The sequence below is a fragment of the Adiantum capillus-veneris genome, chromosome 15, assembly GCF_014529385.1.
Source record: "Adiantum capillus-veneris isolate H3 chromosome 15, ASM1452938v2, whole genome shotgun sequence".
NCBI lineage: Eukaryota > Viridiplantae > Streptophyta > Polypodiopsida > Polypodiales > Pteridaceae > Adiantum > Adiantum capillus-veneris.
In genome coordinates this window covers 13,123,124-13,145,336 of record NC_140945.1, presented here as the reverse complement: position 1 = coordinate 13,145,336, position 22,213 = coordinate 13,123,124, and positions in this window count along the sequence as shown.

Sequence of the window (22,213 nt, the reverse complement as noted above, 5' to 3'; positions counted from 1 at the left end):
TTAAGAAGAGGATTAATTACAAAAAAATAATAAAATGATCAGGAGAAACTTACAATGTAACATAGAGCTTTCAATTTGCAAACATAATGGAATTGACGTTGCTCCAAATGGACAATCTGTGAGGGAGCTACGAGAAGAGAAGGTTGTAGGAGAGTACGCAAAACTTAAAGAGTGTACATGTGATTATTATCCAAAAACTCCATTGAGGGTTTTTTTACAAAATCTGGCCTTTTATACCTTAGCCAAATATTTTAAAATGTCAATATAGACTCAAATCTTAGTAGTAAGGGACTAGAGATAAGATACAAGTAGTTACAAAGTGGAAGCTATCCCAACTACCGACTTTACATTTTTGAAAAACTAATTGAATTTACATCTTTAGACATGATGGGATTTTTATATAAAAATGAATGGAATTACAAAATTGATTTTAAAAATGTCCTCCTTTGTTATCTTGCTGCTAACATTCCCTTCTCCGATTTTAGGTCATCCGCAACACATCATATTGTGAGATAGTGTTCTGGCTTGTAAATTGTGTGCTATTTCTTGAGAGCTTCAAGTGATTCACAATATTTGATTCTGAGCTTCTTGTCACATTCTGTGAGAAAGTAAAGGTCTATGGGCATCTAAAGCTCCATGGATGATTATCCACCGCACCTTGCTTGTAGATTTCCAATGATTGGGCCAAATATCTTTGTCTTGAATGTAAAGAAGCTGGTGTAGAATGGTTCTTCAAAATTTTCATGTAATAGGATGGTATAAACATCAACCTTGCATAGATTCCATAGAGCACTTCATCAGGTGGCTGATAAGAGAGGTCATGGCAGAGTCCCTAGTTGCCTTCTTCTAAGAAGAACATTCATGGCACGTCTATTTTTTCCGCTTGATGAAATGTCTGCATGCATGTGAGAATCATCTTGGCTATTTTAATGAACATAATGCATTCCAAGTTTGTAATTCTCCTGAGACTTCTATGGCATATGTAAAAGTGTCTTCAACATGTATTTTTTTGCGGCCTTCCATTTTGGTGGAGAGTGCCTAGGGTAATTTAGCTAGTTGGATGTTTCTTCCAAATAATTTGATGGCTAGCCCAACTCCTCACTTGTGGCACTCAGCAGATGGTGGGATCTTTCCTGATCTCTGGAGGAGATTGTGTATAAAATACCATATACCTGGATGTCTCTCTAACCAAAACATCCTCTAGGTTGGATGTGTCATTGCATTGTCCACTGCTTGGACCTTGATCAGTGTTTCTTTCACTTTGAGAAATTCATACTTCACTGGAGGGTTTGGAAGAGATTGTTGGTGCCATGTATCAATGGTTTTCTAGGAGGTCACATATGCTACATTTTCCAAGTTTAGGTTGCCAAGTGTAGGGTACATTCCTCCCAAGTTATTGTCTCTTTCCATATGTCCTCTATTTATTGCTCAATACTCACTTTGAGTGCTTTCTTGGCCTTTGTAGTGAAATTATCTATTGACCCTATTTCCACCTCTAGCTCTAGTGGTGTTGTATCTGGGAAAGAAATAGTACCTCCAATCTCCTCGATGCATTATTAAAATTGTAAGGGCTAATCTTCCTTGGTGATTGTGGATCAGAGGTGTCTTCCTCTATGATTTCTTGCTTTTCCTTCAGCTACACTTGATCTACCTATAGCTTTTCTTAAAGCTTGGCAATCTGCTTCTACTAATCTTCTTCCATGGGCATGAAACTGAGAGAGGGTTCTCTTCTTTGCATATACTATAGCTTTAGTTTTTCTTCCAAATATTTACTTCTTTTCTCCATGTCTTGCTAAGTGAGGTTAGAGCCTTGCAGATTTAGGATGGTAGCTTGTCTAACAACTCCTTCTAGTCCTTTAATTGAGCTTTGGATTTTGTCACGTGGATGTAGGAAACATCCGGGTGCATTTGTAGCTATTGAGCATGAGAATTAGTGTCAAGACCATAATATTTAGCTCTTGGGTCTTGTTTTGTTGGCCCTGACTTGTTGATGTAAGCTTCTCTACAAGTATGATCAGAGTTGTGAGCTTGGCCATCTTCTTGGTGTTTGCCTCTTGCAAGCTCTTAATTTTTGCTTGATATTTCTCATGAAGAAAACTGAACTCTTACAAAAATGCATTGGCTACCTCCAACCACTTGGTTAGGTGCTAGTTATAGATTTCCACCTTTTTTATTTTGCTTTCTCAAAAATACACTTTAGCCTTCATCTTTTTATTGACATGATGAGCAAACTATGTATACTCTTCAATCTCTTTCATTGCATCAGGTTGAGATGTGCTTGCCTCTACAATCTCTATATTCTCTGCTTCTTTCTTGTTATTTGCCTTTGGCAATTCTTTCACTTCTCTCTTTTGCTTTTTATATACCTCTTTAGCAATTTTCTCTCAATCTTTATCTTCTTTGTCAGCTTTAGGTCTTTAGGTACTTGCACCTCTTTCTTCCAACACTGCCCCCCTCCTATTGCATGTCATCCTTAACATGAATGGTTGCCTTTGTGAGTAGTGCTTTCCTTGATCTTGTAAACCTTTGTTAGCAGCAAGCTAACGTGGACACTATTTTTCGGAGTTCTCCTTGTAAAACAATTATTATTTTGATAAATCGGGAATATTGTAACTCCTGTTTTTTTATAAACCTTGTAATTAATGAGCCGGGGCTACAAGCTTCCAGATTGTATCATCCATTCAATTCCCAGCTTTGGTAGAACTCCAGATTATTACTTTTGACCACCCAAAAACCTTGGCTAAGATATAAAAGCCAATTTTTGTAAGTTATTTATAAGTTTTTGGATAAGAAATACACAGGTGAGCTAACGGCGCTCACTTCTCTCCTTCTCGCGCTTCCTACTCCCTCTCCGATTGTCACATTGCGAATGCATTTGTTGCATTGCAACCGCAGGTAAGAGCTCTACGCATTGACGTAAGCCATTCACAGTATTTCGTAACTTTTGGCGTCGCCGACCCGCGGCCTAATTTCATCATAACTAGGAATTTACATGTTCATATAAAAAACTAAGCATAGGCGGGGTATTGGGACATCATTGCTAAGCATTTAGATGCATTTTGGGTCGAAAATGACTAGGTCAAAAATCCATTGTTGTTAATAATCGCGATTTTGGAACTTGACCTAAAGTGGGGTTTGATGCCATAGGCATGTGTGCTTAGGTCTTATAAACTTGTCCTAGAAGTTTCGTTGCGTTTGGATGTCATTTGATGTTGTAACGGATGTGATTTGCCTGCCGATGAGCGATTGGCTTTTGGTGATTTCAGTCACTTGAGTGTAGCCTGAGTTAGATGCGAGTTGTTAGTTGTTTTCCAAGAGATTGATAACCTCTTGTAGCCTCTATGCACTAGTCGAGTCAGCTTCATCCCATGGTTTGACAAATTAATCGTGGTTCTCGCTAATACTGCAATAAGATAGGATGGTGAGGTTAGACATACGTCCCACATTTGGCGTCATTGTCGGGGATTGAAGAGACCTAAACTAGGGAAAAACACGAGCGTCTTGTGTAATTGTCCTTTAACTTCCTCTAGGTTCGCCTAGAGTTCAAAACTCTCTTTTAGAAACTGCATAGCTTAAGATTGTTGTCTTTTGCTGTGTAGAGGTAGCTTGGAAGTAATCGTACTTGCTGAGTACCTTTAGGACTATAGGATTGTAGATTTAGATTAGGATTTGGAGAATGATTGGTAGACGAGACACATCTTAAGATCAAGACTCTGAAAAACATAAAAAACACAAGAAAACGAGTGTTTGTGGACACTTTCCACAACCCCATTGCATGGAAAACTAGGAGTAGGATAAGCAGGATCCGAGGTGGATTTCATAGCATTACTCTCTCTTAAATAATCAAGTGTGAGTTGTTATGTAAAGTTGCAGAATTTCAGGTCTACGGCTAGAAATTAGCACGAAAAGACTCGAATTCACTCAATCCAATTGGGGAGTAAGCCTAAGAGTTGTCCGAACCAGTGGGAAAGCTCAAGGACACTTCGAGGTAAAAATTTCAAGAAGTTGACCAAAACTCATATTATTTACTTTTTCTTGACATTTTAGGCCAAATTAAGTTTTGAGTTGATTTATGGGCTTAAAAAACATCATAAAAGGATTGTCTTTGAGAAAATTGCAAAAAAGTGCTCATTTCAAGCCTCAAGTTAATAATCGCGATTATTAACTTTTTGCTCTAAATTAGCCAAGAGGCGTATCATTGACTCATTGCATGTATACAAACAACTTTTGTAAAGGCCCAAGAGATTTGGATCACTAACCTGACAAAAAACTGGGTGAAAAATAAAGTTTGTACTGACTTTTTGAATCTTGAGTGTGAATTGAGGAAACATTTATCCAAACTTGTTGAAAATTGATTCATAGGCTTATATTGATGCGATAAACATGTGTATATGCTCAATTGACCAAAAACTTGCAAAATTTTGACAAAAGTAAATAATCGTGATTATTTACTTCTGCCTGTTTTTAAACTTTTTTGACCAAGTTGGTATACCACTAGCTTTATCATGTTGTAATAAGCCCACAAAACAAATTTGGTAAGATTTGGATCACTGGAGTGAAAACTATGACAAAAATTGCAAAGTTAGTCTACGGACAGATAATTGATGACCATTTGACCAAAAACTGTCCAAACTTGATGAAAATTGGTTAGTGACCTTAACATAAGGTGCTTAACAAATCTGTGTCAAAGTTGGGACAGAAATTTGCAAAAAATTGTCAAGAGTAAATAATCACGATTATTTACATTTGCTTCAAAACTTGGCGATTTTGCAAATTTGAGTATATCACAAGGTCAAGCACATCAATTGGATCCCACAAATCAGTTTTGGTGAAATTTGGACCACAAAAGTGAGACTTGAGCGAGATTCTCGAAATCAAAGTCTGCGGACACGAAACAGTGGGTAAAATTAATCAAATTTTGTCCAAACTTGTTGAAACTTGCCCAAGGGCTATAACAAGTTGTATACTTGCCAAACCAATCCAAAAAGTGGAAAAAAGTGACAAAGTAAATAATCGTGATTATTTACTTCTGCCATCCAGAGACTTCAATTTTGACCTTTGGGCTTATACAGTGTTAGACCAACATAATATAAGGCCATAGAAAAAATTTGGGTTCAATCGGATCAAAATTGGTAGAGATAATCTTACTTTACAGATTGTAGATTAGACCTTTGATTTTGCTAAGTTGAATTTGAAAGTCAAAATTTTGACTTCCATAGCACGAATTGAAGTGAAATACAGAGACCAGTCACTAGAGTTCTCAAGAGATCTAGTGTCCTTATAGAAAAATAGCTAATTTGATAAATTTTGTACAGGAATCAGGTTGCAGACGAGGAATCAGTGTCTTGAAAGAAAGTTGCAATTGAATCAAGTGGACATTGACGACAAGTCAATCCTAGGTGAGTACTCTATCCAGGGCTTCATACGTCTATATGAACCTTAGATCCTGTCGTGTAATAGGAAATCAAGGCCTATTCAGGGAAAACACTAGTAGAGTATCCACTGAAGAAAGCGTGAATCACGGCAATTCCTTGCACACAATTCCTGAAGAAGTCTCGGACACTTTTTCAGATTCAACATCGGAAATGTCTTCTTACTCAACTCACTCGGAAACCGGAACGACAATGCGCTATAAGCATATACTCTCTTTTTACAAGACTAATCGTCATGGAGCCCAGGTTTACTTGGATCCTAACGAAGAGTATGCTATTCGCTTCGATGATCATGGTACTGAGCTCGAGGAAGAGGTTAGGGCAAACAAACAAGGAAAAATGTACATGGATCGAAACGGAACTCAATATGTACAGGTTAAAAATCGTGATGTGATAGACAAATTGGGCTTAGAAGTAAACACTATAATCCCAGATATGTCAGCAAAAGAAGGACTGCCAACTTTGAAATTCAAGGGATACGATCAAGTAGACTTGAAGCCTTTGAAACGGCTTAGTACGGATAATCCTAGGATCGGAGTCTATTGTTGGGAAGATAGAAACATATAATCTCTTTTGTGGACTTCTCATGCTAGACCAGGGCAATTAACGGCCATGAAGATCATCTATATCTTCAAAACAAAGATAAGGGATCTGCGGATCTACCAACTTACTTGTTTAGGGATTGTTATAACAACAATTTTTCTATGATGACTCCTGAGGAAGTAGAACAAACCAAATACCAGGGTTCAGGATTGGATATTGGGTCAAGGACCAGAAACCACTCCAAGAGACGAACATCATGAGAGATCATCTGAGAGAAATGTGAAGAAACCAAAAACCACCTTATCACGTAGAAAAACGGGTGACACTAAGGCCAGCTGGTTTGAAGGACTCGGAATAGGACCAACTCCCAGAAGACCTGGAGTTGAACCGAATAGACGTGTCAGACCAGCTGATTTCCAAAAATGGGTCCGAAAATATAGTGGATCAGGAGATCCATATGAGCACTTAGCAAGCTTCAAGCAAGTGCTAAGAGCAGAGCGTATATTCGACTTCCATACTCAATTCGAGGGGTTTGGAATGACATTAGAAGGAAAAGCTTTGACATGGTTCCAAAACATTCCACCAAGGTCAATCATGGATTTGAATACATTGGCTCAAGGATTTGTAGCTGCTTGTTCTAAAACGGGGATTAAACATAATACGGTAGCTCAAATCTACAACTTCAAACAGAAACATGGTGAGTCTATTAGGGATTGTGCAACTCAAATGAAACAATACATTGCCAGATGCCCAGAGATGGAGATACCTACAGAGGAGCGACTTGTATCATTGTTTCTGGAGGGATTGCTAAACAAAGAACTTCGTGCTATACTCTATAGTAAAAAGCATACAACCCTAGAGGCGTGTGTGTCTGATGCTATCAACCTAGGAGACAATTTTGAAGAGGATGTCCCTAAGGATAACCCAACCGAAAAGATTGCATCCACAAAACCAACACAAGTGGGAACGGCTGCTGCGGAACCACTCTCAGCCATAGAAGATATGCTAAAAAGGATGAATAACATGATGAACAATATGCAAAAAACACCTATGAGAGGACCAGGACAGGGGATATCCCCACAAGGACAACCAATTAGGCCACAAAAATGGTGTACAATCGAGGGTAAATGGACCAACCACGAGACCCACGAGTGCTACTTCAGACCAAAGTATGATGGGAATGTTCAGTACTTGCCCATGAGGCCACCAGGACAACCCATGTACAGATATCCGCCTGATATGGCTCAAGTTCAAAGACCACCAATGGGTATGGAGAGACCTCAACCTATATTGGGACAACAACCTCCTTATCCAAGACATAATGCGGTGCCTGTAAAGTACATGCACTCAGAAGGAGTCATAGATGAACAAGCATTAGTGCCTGTTACAACCTATGCAGAGTCTAGTCCATCTACAGTAATGGTAGAGGGAGATTGGTATAGCCCACAACCACCACCAATGGAGGAAACCATGACTTATGCTCCACCAGAGCTCGCACCAATGTATTATGTAGCTAATCAAGTTGTTAGACCTCCCATGGGAAGACCCATGATGAAGCCCATAATAGCAAACTGTCATAACTGTGGTGTTGATGACCATTGGAAGAAAGAATGTCCAGAGCCTGACAAAAACCTCACACCAATTGAATCCTATTGCGTACAATGTTACAAAAAGGGGGGACACTTTCCGGAAGATTGTCCTAAGAATCCTTTGAGCAAGAGAAAAACTGTAGTCAACGTAGTCTAAATCAGCCTAGTAGCTCATCAGAGAGCGAACCGATTGTTCCAATCAAGGTAATCACTAGAGCCCAGGCAAATAAAAAGAAACACAATTCCTCTAATGATTCGGAGAACATGAAATTTTCTTCTCAAAGAGTCAAAAGGAGCAGAAGCAAATGATATGAGGAGAGAAAACAAAAACAACGGGTTTAAAACGAAGAGAAAGCAAAAATTCTAGCCCAGGACAAGTTGAAAGAAACTCGAAGTGAATTCAAGGAAACAACTGTGAAATCTGAAGGATCCATTCTGGTTTGATAAAATTTTTGAGCCTATCAATGCTGCCTTGGAAGCCTACCAAGCAGGACTTAAAGCAGGCCAAAACATGGAAAACAAATGGAAAAACTATCCATCCCTAGACATGGAAGCAGCTAAGCTGGAAGCTTATCAAAATTTGGTAAGAATCATGCAGGAAATGCTGGATAAATAGAAACCCAGGCTTGAAAGTATTGCAAAAAGGAATAGCTTGCGGTAGAAAAAACGAAAGAAAAATCCGAGGTGGTGGCAGAACCCCACCTTGAAACAAATGAACCGGAGCTCATAGTGCCAGACATTGAAGATGCCTTAGACGGAATTCCATTCATGGAGGAAGATTGGCCAGGACATGTTAGGAAATAAGACGTAGCTAAATAGATAATTGAGTAGATTACTTAATGGAGAGAGACAGATTTATATACACGAGATTATAGAGTAGAGAGAGAGAGAGAGTACACACGATATACGTGGTTCACCCAATGTGGGCTACATCCACGGGAAAGCAGCCACTCAATGGCTTTAGTACTTCAAAACAAGAAGTAGTTTACAAAGGGATTATACCCTTAATGGAGCTCCCGCCTTGCTTCACTCTCACCACCTCACACTCACCTTGTTGCATCAACTTCACACTATGAAATGTGTGTAGAAATGGCCTCCTTTTATAGGCCAAAAGGGCTGCCTTGTCTTATGAGAGACAGCCATGTGTAGCTGCCCTTGTGCGAATAAGTCCAAATCGGACCCTCCAATCCACCCATGTGTGGCCGCCCTTGAGAAGACAAGTCCGCTTTTGAATTCGGCCACCGACCACCGGCCATTGACTTCCGACCACCGGCCATTGACTACCGGCCACCGGCCAACCGACCGGTTGTTTTCCGACCACTTTCTGGCCGCCGTCCGGCCATAATATTCCGGCGAAAAAGAATATTCCGATGAAAAAAAAAGTCTCGGGGGCCTCCGCCCCCGAGGCCTTTAAAGTTGCCCTTGATTCTTGTCCGTGAAATTTTTGGTTTCCGGTGAGTGATTTTCCTTCACGCACGATGGCTTCTCCTCATAATGGGGGCCTTACAAATGTGCGCTTTTACCACAGAAAATTACAAGGGTAAATCAAGCTCCATACTTAACAGGACACTTATGGGAAAGGGTAAGGGAGATCAATGATGGGAGCCTATCTTTAAAGTCGTCTCCTATAGAGGAAGTATGGTTGGATAACCTACCATCTCATATAAACATGGATATACAATCCTTATACGGGGATTGTGGATCAGAGGATTTAGGGATATCTAAACCAATGACATTAAAAACATTACCTTCTTACTTGGGAGATAACGAAGATGAATCTATCATTTGTAAAACCACTCAAGTCAAAAGAGCCAAACAAACCCTAGAAGTGGACAACATTCATGCAATCATGTCTACACCTATCCAATGCACTCTTACTTTGGGAGAACTGTTGAAACTCAGGCCATACTTATGGAATGATTTACAGAAAACCCTAGAAAAGGTGGGGATAACGGGGTTAATCTCTAAGAATCTGGAAAACTTGAAAAATGAAACGAAAAACAAAGAGATACAATCAGTTCCTATGAACAAGGTCGGAGAATATTATGAAGGGGAAGAAGGAAACACTACCCTCCCAGTAAAATATAATGACATTGAAACCATGGCAATACTGGATAGTGGAGCGGGCATAGCCATAGAAACTAAAGCAGTATGGGAATCCTGGGACACAGCCAGCCATTAGACAAACACGAATGAAATTATAGTTGGCTGACGGACACATTGAAAGACCATTAGGGCTACTAGAAAAAGTGATAGTCAACTCCTGTGGAATTGAATATCAACACACTTTTTTTATAGTAGACTTTGGAAAAAAACTCAACTATGAAATCATATTGGGAAGACCTTTCATGCGACAGGTACAGCTTATCCAAGATTGGGGAAACAACTATCTGTACTTGAAGCAGGTGGGATCTATAACAAGAGTCAATCTAAAGGACCACACCTATAGAGACGTCTTGAAAACACCCATCCAAGAGTTTGATTCAGTCTCTTCGGCTGAAACTAAACTTCCATCTTGGCTAAACAAAGACACTCCTATTTGGATGTGTGGAGCTTCAGAAAATGGAAGCTTAAGACGAGAGGAATGTATCTTAGAAAGGGATTGTACAGACGAAGCCTACATACCAGAACCCTTTCTAGAACATTTATTTGAACCATTCGAGTGGACTCAAATCTTAGTGACAATGGATGTATGTGTGAATACGTCTATGCCTACTCAATTTTGTAATAAGGATGGCTATGACATAATTCCCATCCAAATGATGTCAGTCCTTAACATTGAAAATAAGGATGAGGAAACAAAGGACTTGATGAAAGCTCAACAAGTCCTCTCTGATCTCTATTCTGATGCAACTGATGAGTTGGATGAACACTCAGCTACCTCCAAAGATTTGGGATCTAAAAAAGAACTACGAGAGCTCAACTACTCTTAAGGGGAAGGGAGGAAAAGTTTTTTAACTTTCCAAACCAGAAATCAAGATGACAAAAATGGTATAGAAGAAAGAGGGACACTAAAATTGTGAAAGCACGACCTATGCCATCAGTCTCCAGTAAAACACAATTCCTGATGCAGATAGATGCTAATGATTGTGTCAAGGATAAAATAACTGGCAGATATCCTTCAAACGGAGACTCAAAAATGTCTTAGACATCGAGAAAAACAAGGAAGGGTACTCAAGAAGAACATCAGGATAAAAAACCACTCATGACTAGAGTCGAGCGGAAAAAGAAATATCAAGAGTTGAAAAAAGCTCTAAAGGAGATATAAACCACCAAAATAAAAACTTACGGAAGAGGATGGGAAGGATGTAATGCATGTTCCATCCCATTACAAAAAGTATACTCTCCAAGATCGGAAAATCATAATGAACAACGTGTTAGGGAACTACGGAAACAAGGCGAGTCTTACAAAGGACCTGAAAATGCTAAAAGGGTAGACTTGGCTGAACAAGGAGAAGAAACCTAGACCAGCTTACATTGCGAATGACCTAACAGAAGAAGAAGAAAAGCTTTTGCTAAGCTTGTTAAAGGAATACCGGGATATCTTTGCTTGGTCTTACAAGGATATCAAGGGTGTTGATCCAGAAATCTATCAATATACTATACCCATGAGCGATGATGCAAAACCAAGTAGACAGACCATACACTTATAACGAAACATTTTCCAGGAAGATCAAAGAAGAAATTGAAAAACTAAAGGAAGTTGAATTCATTTACGAAATTGAACACACTGATTGGGTGTCCCCAATTGTGGTAGTACCTAAGAAGAATGGGAAATTATGAGTGTGCGTTAATCTCAAAAAAGTGAATGCAGCTACCATTAGAGACAACTTTCCTCTTTCGATAATGGAGCACGTTTTAGAACGAGTGGCAGGAAAAGAAGCTTACAGCTTCCTAGATGGTTTTTCCGGATACAATCAACTTTTGGTTGACCCAAAAGATCAGCATAAAACTACTTTTGTAACAGAATGGGGTATATTTGCCTATCGGGTTATGCAGTTTGGGTTAACTAATGCTCCAGCCACATTTCAGAGATTGATGAGCCATGATTTCAAAGAGTATCTTCAAAAATTCTAGATGATTTATGTGTACATTCGTCAATCCGAGCTGACCATTTTGAACACCTCAATAAGGTATTCGAAAAATGTAGACTTTACAGGATTTGCTTACACCCTAAAAAGTGCACATTCATGGGAAGACAAGGGAAAATTCTTGGACATATAGTGTTTAAAAATGGCATAGCTACCGATATTGAAAAGATTCATGTCATTGCTAATTTGCCTAGAGCAACAACAGTCAAAGGGGTACAAGCCTTCATGGGACATTGTGGATATTACCGACGGTTCATCTACATGTATGCCATAATTGTAAAACCCATGTATAGCTAATTGATTACGCACTTTGAATGGACTGAGGCATGTGAAGAATCCTTCATGAAGCTTAAGAAAGCTCTCACCTCAACTACAATATTGAAAGCACCCGATTGGGATAAAGTATTCCACGTGCACGTAGATGCTTCAAAAACTTTGCTATTGGTTGTATACTAGCCCAACCAGGAGATGGGAAAATTGACTTTCCTATTTCCTATGCTAGCCACAATTAAATATGGCAAAAAAGAATTACACCACCACTGAAAGAGAAGGACTAGGAGTGATCTATGCTGTTAAAAAGTATAGACATTACCTATTGGCCAACAAGTTTGTGTTCTTTGTGGACCACCAAGCTTTGTTATATTTGGTCAACAAACCATGGAGCACAGAGAGAATAGTGAGATGGTTCATCATTCTTCTCCAATTCGATTTCACTGTGGTTGTTAAAAAAGTCACTACACATCAACAAGCAGATCATTTGTTCAGGATTGTTTCGGGGGAATCACCTAAAGGGGTAGATGATGATCTACCAGATGCCTATTTGTTCTCCGTGGAAATGATACCAAGATGGTCAGAAAAATTTATGTCATTAATGACGATAGCTCAAGTGGATTCACCACTTTCTATCACAGTTGATTTAATCGAGTAATCGGCTACGTATGGGAGGCTATATAAAAGAAATCGAGACGGGATATTGCTTTTATGCATTCTATTGGCAGTATGGCATCAAGACCATAAACAAGATTAAAGGGTGTAGCATTTAAACCTGTTTTGAATGTAACTCGATAAGCCCATAGAGTAGCATGGAGATTCATTTCCCAGTCGGTCCTTCCTGAACTAACCACTTTGGTCAGTACTGAGCTAAGAATTTTATTCGTATGCTCAGCTTGTCCGTTTGCTTGTGGGTGATAGGGAGCTGATTTGTTATGGATAACCATAAACTCATTTAGCAGATACTTTATTACCTCATTGAGGAAATGAGTTCCCTGATCACTGACAATCTCTATTGGCAGTCCATACCTTACGAATACATACTCATATAAGAATGCAACAGTGGTTCTGGCATCATTCTTTTGAGTCGCTTTAGCCTCTGTCCATTTGGTCAAATAGTCCGTAGCTACAATGATATATTGAGTTTTGGTTCTATAAGCAGGTGGATGTATCGGTCCCACAAAATCTATATCCCATTTTGCGAAGGCTCTGGATCCCATCATTGGTCTTAAGGGCATGCTGTCTACTCGTGTTGGCATTTTTTCTCGTTGACAAGCATCACACCTCTGAACATATTCTTTGGCATCTGCAAAAAGTGTTGGCCACCATATGCCTGCCATCAAGATTTCTTTTGCGGTGGTGGTCTCACTAGAAAAGTGACCTCTAGTTAATCCAGCATGTGCTTGTTCTATAATAGGAATATACTCGTTTTCATTTGCACAAACACACAAATGTTAATCTTTACCTCGTTGATATAATTGGTTCCCAATAAGAGCATAGTCATACGAGAAGAGTTGACAAGTGTTTGAGAGGCCTACATACTAGATCTTAGAATTATGCTTAGTGCTAGATCAAGAATGTTGGTTTATCTCTAAGGAAAGAATCTATTATAGCCCATCCTCTCTAGAGCTGGATGACATTACCTGAGTGAACCGAGAAATCTATCCAAAGCCAAACTACCACCCATCAAAATTCAAGCTTCAATGTTGTGACCAAACAAGCATATATTATGACCAAAATTCATGTAGATATAGACAAGATTCTAGGACCTATGATGCGTTAGGTCCTAAAACCAAAGAAGCTCATGTCATAGGAGACCCACAGGGTAGACAATATCAAGGCAATATCAGCTTGACTTGGGGAAACATTTGTACATAGGACACTATGCACAAGGTTTACAAATGTCAAACATCAATAAAGCAGCACAAACCATGCCTTCCCATCCCCAAAAGGTGAGATCAAACCAAAACCAAACAATCTTGAGCCCAACTCATGGAGAAAGCATTAGTGATCGCCCAGAAAGGGGGAGCTGGGAGCTGCAAATCCATCAAACTTAGCTCTTGTTTCAAGAAACACATCAGTTAGAAGCCCTAGAAATCCAAGCCAGGTCTGTTAGGTGTCAAGCCCCGTGATCGGTCATGGCCGGCGCCCACACCACTTTCTTCCATTCTTTGATATAATGTCAATAAGGAGAGTGAGAAAGGTTCTTCTCACATTGCTCCACCAAACACACTATTGTGTCTATCCTTCTCCTTCACCTTCTCTCCTTCCACCTTCTCTCCTTCCCTCTCTTACATCCTGCACACCCATATCCACAAGTGGTATTAGAGCCCAGGATCACCCCCCCCCCCCCCCCCCCCCGGATCCTCTCTCCTACCCGTGCGTGAAGCCCTCCTCCTTGTCAAGTAGGGAATCTAGAGGAGAATCCGAGATTGTAAAGCTCACTGCAGAAGCAAGTTAGGGCAATAAACCAAGGCAGCCAGGGCCAAGTAGCGGAGCAAAGCAAGGGTATCAAGCCTGCAAGCAGATATCAGTCAAGTAGTAGGGCTGCAAGCTTGGGCTTGTGAGCAAATAGCCTTGAATTTTCAATTCACAAAACAGGGTGCAATTAGTGAGCAATTAAGGCTTTCAATAAGCACCAAGAAGGAGTTGAAGTCCATATTTTAGTGTAAGTTCCAAGACTTTGGCATCCCAATTTTGTATGGCTTTATACATTTTCATCCATGGAATCTTAGTACTATGTCTTCATTCATGTGCTCATCTAGAATGCACATAAACATGTGCGGGAAAGGAGATCCATACACAAAGATGTTGAGGTTGATCATTCCCAAGGGTGGAGTAAATTCTTTATGACATGATTTCACTTTAACTCTGCAATACTCCAAGGTTTGGGTAGTTGCCTTTTTGTAAGTAGAGTCACTTACTGTGTTAATTTTGGCACTTGTATCTACTAATTCCTTGACTTTAGCTCCATCCTTTAAGGTGACTATAATACTCATGTCAAAACCATCCAATATCTTGGAAAACAACAGACAACTCGCATCTAACTCAAGCTACACTCAAATGACCGAAATCACCAAAAGCTAGTCGGTAATCGGCAAACAATTCACGATCGTTACAGCATCAAATGACATCCAAGTGTTATGAAACTTCTAGGACATGTTTATAAGACCTAATCACACATGCTTATGGTCTCAAATCTCACTTTAGGTCAAGTGCAAAGATGCAGCAGTGAGTTTTTGACCTAGTTGCTTTTTACCTAGTCGTTTTTACCTAGAATGCATCTAAATGCTTAGCAATGATGCCCCAATACCCCACCTATACTTATTTTATGATTTTCTAGCTTAAATTCCTATTTAATGAAATTAGGCCGTGGATCGGAAACGCCAAAAGCTATAGAGTATACGTCAACGCGTAGAGCTCTTACCTATGGTTACAATGCCGCAATAGATGGCATTGCAATGTGAAAACCGAGAAGGGAGTAGGAAGCGCGAGAAGGAGAGAAGTAAGTGCTGTTAGCTCACGCTGTGTTCTATTATCCAAAAAAATTCTAAAATTGGCTTTTATATCTTAGCCAAGGTTTCTTTGGTCAAAACTAATAATTTGGGAGCTCTAACTAAAGATAGGTTGATACAATCTGGAAGCTTGTAGCCTCGGCTCATCAATTACATTGTTTATCTAGAAAGTAGGAGTTACAACATTCCCGTTATCAAAATAATAAGTGTTTTTACAATTAAAAGCTCTAAAAAATGTTATCCGAGTTAGCTTGCTGCTAACATTCCCCCCCTCTTTGACTGTGTCATCCCTTGACACAGCTACATGGATTGATATTGTCTTCAAGTTGACGGTAGCTGGCGAGGAGGTCTTTAAGCACATGTAGGACTCTTTCATATCTGATTCATCTTTCTTTGTCAGGGACTTGCAAAAGTGCATGGTGACTCTGTTTTTAAGCTCAATCGCTGAATAGCCAACAAACCTTGATGTAAGGTTGTTGATCACTGGCCCAAATATCTTCATCCGCCATGTAAAGAAACTTGTATAGAATTCCTCTGCAAATGCCAACATATTGCTAGATGGTAGAAACATACATCTAGCATAGAAGCCGTAGAGGACTTCTTTTGAAGGCTATCCACTTAAATCATAGCATATACCTTTCTTTCCTTTGAGGAAATACATCCATGGTGCTCCTGCTTGCTCAGGCTCATGAAAAGCTTGAATGCATGTAAGAAGAATTCTGCAGATTTTACAAAGCATTGCACAGGAGAGGTCAGGGAGGATCTTGAAGAAGTTCATGGCGCCCGTTAGGGTTTTCACCATGTATTCTTTCGTTGCTGGTCCCTGCTCTGGAGCTGGTAGACTTGGGTAATTTAGCCATGTTGCCCTCGTCTTCTTCAATGCATCATGTGTCTACCATGTCCTTACCCTTGGTACAGGACAAAATGTAGGGTCCTTTTGTATGGCTGCAGGTGCTCTTGTGAACAGAATTAGGTATGTAGAGTTCTTATTCAACCAGTTCTTTCTCCATTCGGGGTGAATATCGTCTGAGCCTTCTGCCTAAATATCCTTATAAATTCTTTCCTTAACTTGCAGTAGCTCCACCTTTATCAATGGGTAGGGTAGTGATTGCTAATGCCATTGAGCATTGATTTGGTTGGGAGTGAGCTGACTTACATTAACTGAGTGGAGAACTCTCAGCTCCCAATCTATTGCTGCTTTCCATTAAGCATCTTCTTCTTGGACAATCTGCTCTTTCAGTGCATCTTCCTCAGCTTTAGAAAGCTAGACCATTGGCACTTGCTCGGCTTCAGTGATTGGTACTTGAAACTCTGACTCTCTTGCAAGCCCTTCTGATGGTGTTTCCATATCACCAGAAGAAACTGATGGTATATCGATGGTTGGTTGTTTAGAGGTTCTTGCCTCCTCCTAAGTTTCTGTACGTCCTTGCTCAGCATCTGATTGACTCTCTTCAATTCTACTATTTCCTTGAGCAATTTCTCTTCTCTTTGAACCCACATCTATGCAAGGTCTCGTCATTGAGTTTGTTCTATCTTCAGTTCAAGTTCAAGGTCTTTGTTCCTCTTTTCTAAAGTCTTGTAGACTTCATCTGTTCCCTTGATTGAGGCTACAATGGCGTTTTCTCTTATCTTTAGAAATGCCTCTTGATCATTGATTTGTTGCTCGGAGTACTGCAAGGAGGCATTAGCTACATCTAGCTGCACTTGGATCTTTTGTACTGACAGATTAGTGGTTAAAAGTTCATTGGTTACTTCTGTTAGTTGTTGATCTTTGCTTTTGCATGCATCAGATAACTTTGTCAAGAGCTCTCCTAGCTCTTCCATCTCTTTTTGTTGTTTCTCCTTTGCAATCTAGTGTATTTTTGCTTCATTTTTTAGCTCTTTAATCTTCCCTTGAAGATCTTCAATGACATTCATTCAGTCTTCTAGCTCTCCTTGTAGACCATCAATCACTTGCTCCAGCTCTTGAGGCCTCGTGGATGCCTCAACTGCTTCTGCTTGAGCTATTGTAGAAGAAGGTCCTGCTTCAGCTGTTTTGGCTTCCTTGGGTTGTTTGAAATTAGCTTCTTCCTGTTGCTCAGGTTCTTTTTACTTTGCTGCGTCACCTTCATTATATTTATCTATTGCTAAAGACCATGGACTCGGCATGGGATGATCTTCTTGTTCCGTAGTTGGTGAGGATGGTCTTGCAGACATCTCTCCTTGATCAAGATGTGACTCGCTTTGTTGTGCAGCTTCCGCTTGTCTTTACTGCTCAGTCATTTCTTCTGCTGCTTTTCTTTGAGCTTCTAGAGATTATTTAATCTTTAAAGCTTTTTCTTCCGCATACATTCGCTCGATTAAATCTTTGGGATCCTTTGGAATCATCTTTGCTAGGTTCTTGGTTCTTGGTCCCTTTATTTCCCTTGGACTCCATTTTTGGGGTCTTCCTCTTGGTGAGCTGCCACTGCTTTCTTTTTCATTACTTCCCTCCTTGCCCTGGTTTCTTCGTTGTCAGAGCTTTCACTGTTGTGGGCTTCATGGAACCTTTCTACAGATTCCTCCACTAATTTATGTACTCTTTTTGTTGATCTAGTGGTCCACGGAGAAGGTTGAGCTGAAATGATCCATGTGTTCTGATATGGGGCTGGCGGGAAGCTGTCGGCCATTCTAATAGCATGATATGCTATTCTTGTTATCACTTATGGAGCGCCCAGGTATGTGATCTTTACTTATTTCTTCATGCCTTTCAGTGTTGTAAGCACATATTGTGCGTGATCTATTGCTTGCCTGGTTGTCGACTTCAATACTTGAGTGAAAGTAGTCGCAACTACATGGTTTGGAGTTGTGCACTGTGGGGGTCTCTTTGAGAAGAAGTGGAAATTTTGATGGTAGAGGCGAGATGGATCCTCCACTTGTCATAGGATGAGATCAGAAAATATGGCAGCAACAGTATCCTTGGTAAAAGAACCTGCTGCCTTTCTACCCCTACCCCGCATTGTCATTTAGTGATCACCACTTCAAATTTTTTCCCCTGTTGATCCGTGATTTGGGCCGATCCATCTTCTTTGATCATGGATAGCAATTTATATGCCTTCTGGAAATCCACTCCACATTGCTCTTGGTCGTAGAAATCACAAAGCTCCAGCCTTCTATTGGCTTCTTTGGTGTCTGGCTTTGCAGCTACATCATAAACCTCCTTAGGTAGCATTTGCAATTCTATCGGGTGACCTTCTTCACTCTTGAATCTGCCAGTGAAAACCGTGGTGTTGTTTTCTTTAAGCTGCTCTTTAGACAAGTAGGTTGCCTTTGCCATTTTTATTGAGCTTAGATCTAACTAGTACGGTGGCAGATCTTGTAGCTTATCTTTCTGAGACATCCTTTTCCTTGCCTTCTCAACCGCTTGCATTGCTCCCACTAGGTGAATACAGTGTCAAAGTTAGAAAATTCTGTGAATTTCGCTCTGAAAAGCCCTGAGTCTGAATGGTTGGCAAATGATGTCCATACTGCTTCAAATCAATTCTAGAGCATGCATAGATGCATAAAAACATGTAGAGATTAAAATCATGCAGTCCAGGCAAATTTTGTAACAAAAGTTAGTCGCGCGATTATTTATAGTTGGAGATTTTTTCCAACTTTTTGCATTTTTGGAATCACACAGGCTTGAACATATGGCATTTAGGTATTCTGAGTGAAGTGTGGACTCATTGAATGCACTGGGTCCAAATGATGCCAGATTTAGGCTTTTAGACTCTAAAACAGTAGATATAAAGAGATTTTGAATTTTTGAGATCCAAACTTGCTCAAACTTGATTAGTGGGCTTGGGACATCATGTTCTTTGGTCCCATAAGGTCAAAGTTGCAAATTGCATCCATTCTGGTAAAAAAGTAAATAATCACAATTATTAACTTTTTCATCAAATTTGGCTTTTTTTTGTTGCATATTGGTTCTAGGCATGATGCAAAGTCTGTGTGTGAGATATGGGGTGATTTGGATCAAAAAATGTGACAGTTAACTCAAAATTTGGATTGAAAAGACTTTGGTATGTTTTTTGACAAATTCAGAGTTTTTCTTGATCATTTTGGCTTATACTTGACATGTGGCATGTAATAGATGTGTGCACGTGATAGGTGAAGTAGAAGAAATCAATTTCAAGCCAAACAAGCACAAAAGTATATGATCACGATTATTTACAGCAATCAATTTTTTTGCAAGAATTGACAATTTGATGACCTAAACATCTTTAATACATTTAAAACGAGTCCTAAAATGAATTTGGTAAAGTTTGGTTGTGTTGGCATTACTTCGTGCTCTCGTCGACTCTGAAATCACCAATTTTTGTGACTACTTGGCATGTAGGGATTGTTAGTCACTTTTGAAGATATGGACTTGTCCGCTACATAGTCCTGGTGCTACTCATCTAGTTTTGGCCCATTCAAAGTCAGTTTGACTTCATATGTCAATTTGATGCTTTGTAGCCTTCAAGCTATTTTCAGCTATTCGAGAGCTTGCCTTGACTATTTCCATGAAACCATCTAGGTACATTGTGTATAGACCTCGTCTATAAGCTGCCCGTGGAGTTAGAATCCAATTTTGGCATATGGCAAAAGCCTAGATTATTTACTTGGGACCCCCTCGACGCCTACCACATGGTCATCTGGTGATATAGAAGTGTACTATTGTATAGGGGAATGCTACAATTCAAGTGTCGTCCAATTCGGTTGAACTGACAGGCCGCTATGGTCAATTTTGTGTCGTAGGACTTCATGTGCACTGCTGGGTTTCTAGGGTTTTTTCTTGAGCCTAGACTTACTATCGGCCATATAGAAATGTTCATTGATAAGTTAGAACTTACCCCTCATGTTTTGTGTGAGACGGCGCTATAAATGGACGATTGTAGACTCCGAAAATCGCACGCGAAGAAGGTAGAAAGCTCTCTCCTCCAAGAGTGACTAGTGGAAACGAGGTGATTTTGGGCTACCTTGGATATCTATAGTTGGACTTCCCAAACTATTTTTCTCCAGATTCCCTTGTTAGTTCTACTACACTGTGAAATCTATGTTAGACTCAAAAATTTCTTCAATTGGATTCCGTTAGCTCATTCTGCAAGAATTTGCTAAAGTAGGCCTTGGCGGCCTAATTTAGGCTTCTCGTTTTCATCTGTCGATTCTATTGAAATTTTGTGTGTCTGTCTGCCTTGTTCTTCTGATCATCAATGTATCTTCAGTTTCTCCATCTGAGCTCATTTGCTATTTATTATTAATTTTGGACCTGTTAATTAAAAAAATCAAAGAAAATAATAAAATGCGCTAAAAAAGAAAAGTGAAAAATCAACAATTAAGGAAATCCATTGAGAAACACCGCTTTATTATTTTTTGGTGGATTTCTCTAATTTTAACCTCCAATATCAAGAAAAAATGATGAAAATAAGCAAAAAAAGGCAATTTTTGCTATATTTTTTGATAGTATATACACTATTTACACTCATCCGGGATATGTTATTAGTTAAATTCTCCTGTTGATGATTCTATAAGGACATTATTAGGTAATTTTGCAAAAATCACACGTTAACATCCAACTTTTTCCTCCCTCTTCAAACATTGCCCTTAATTACTTAGTTCCCTTCCACCCCTTCTAGATGGCGTACTCCAGGATGACTCTGTGCATGGGTTGAACAATTGTGTCTATGCATAGCTTTGGTTGGCTCTACCATGCTTTGAAGATCAATGCAATTCAAACCATTATGTTGTGCAAGAGTTGGGTCTTGAATAATTAACTCAAGGGTTTCTGTGGTCGAGGTTTCCTGTTGCTGTTTCCCAAAGAGAAAATCTTGTAGCTTGTGTGGTCTTTGCTTTATTGTACCATTAGGATGCTTTGGCACGTGGAATTCCTAGGCTGTCGATATCAATGATGACGGTTGTTGAGCTTTAACTCGCCATTGGTATCTTGGTTTTTCATTGATGAACTGTTGTGGTTGAGTGTTTTGAGACTTAATTCTCCACTGCTTCATCGGTTTTACAGTTTGCGGAGAAGATTAGTGCTCCTTTTTCCTTCAAATCCATCTTGTGTTAGGTTTCCTACTCGAAGATGCTCTTCTTTGTGTCTTTAAATTTGGAACCTTCTTCGGTGCGGTAGATGATGGACACTCAAATTTGAGACGGCTTGTCCTTGAGTTGTGATTTTGGTACCCAAATATGCCTAACTCCTTAAATGCTACTTGTAGCATTTGCTTGTCTAGAGGATGAAGAAGATTGATTGCTTCGTGGTTTTTTCTTTTGGTAACCTCTTTTCCATTCCTCTTCGCTTGTTGCAATTGAGTTGTCCGCCTTTAGGTGATATTAGCTTGAGTTGATTGGTATCCCAATCTTGTACTACCTTGTACATTCGCATCCATGAAATTCCAAGAATAGTTTTTTCATTCATGTGTTCATCTGGTAAGCATACAAATTGATGAGGGCATGAACATCCATGTACTATCACATTCAAGTTGACTACTCCCAATGCCGGTGTTGGGTTCTTGTTGCATCCTTTGATAGCCGATATTCCTGATGTCAAAGACTGATTCGTTGCTTTCTTGTACGTGGAATAACTGACTGCATTTACTCAAGATCCTGTATCTACCAATGAATTTGTGCTATAATTGTTCAGTTTTACTTTGATGCAAAGGTCCATTCCATCTAACCATTCATCATCCGTTGACACTGCATCCTTCTGCAATTCCCATAGTCTTTCATCTGGTTCCAGAGTGTTAATGGGAATAGGGATTTGCTGATTTTTGAGAGCAGCTTTCCTT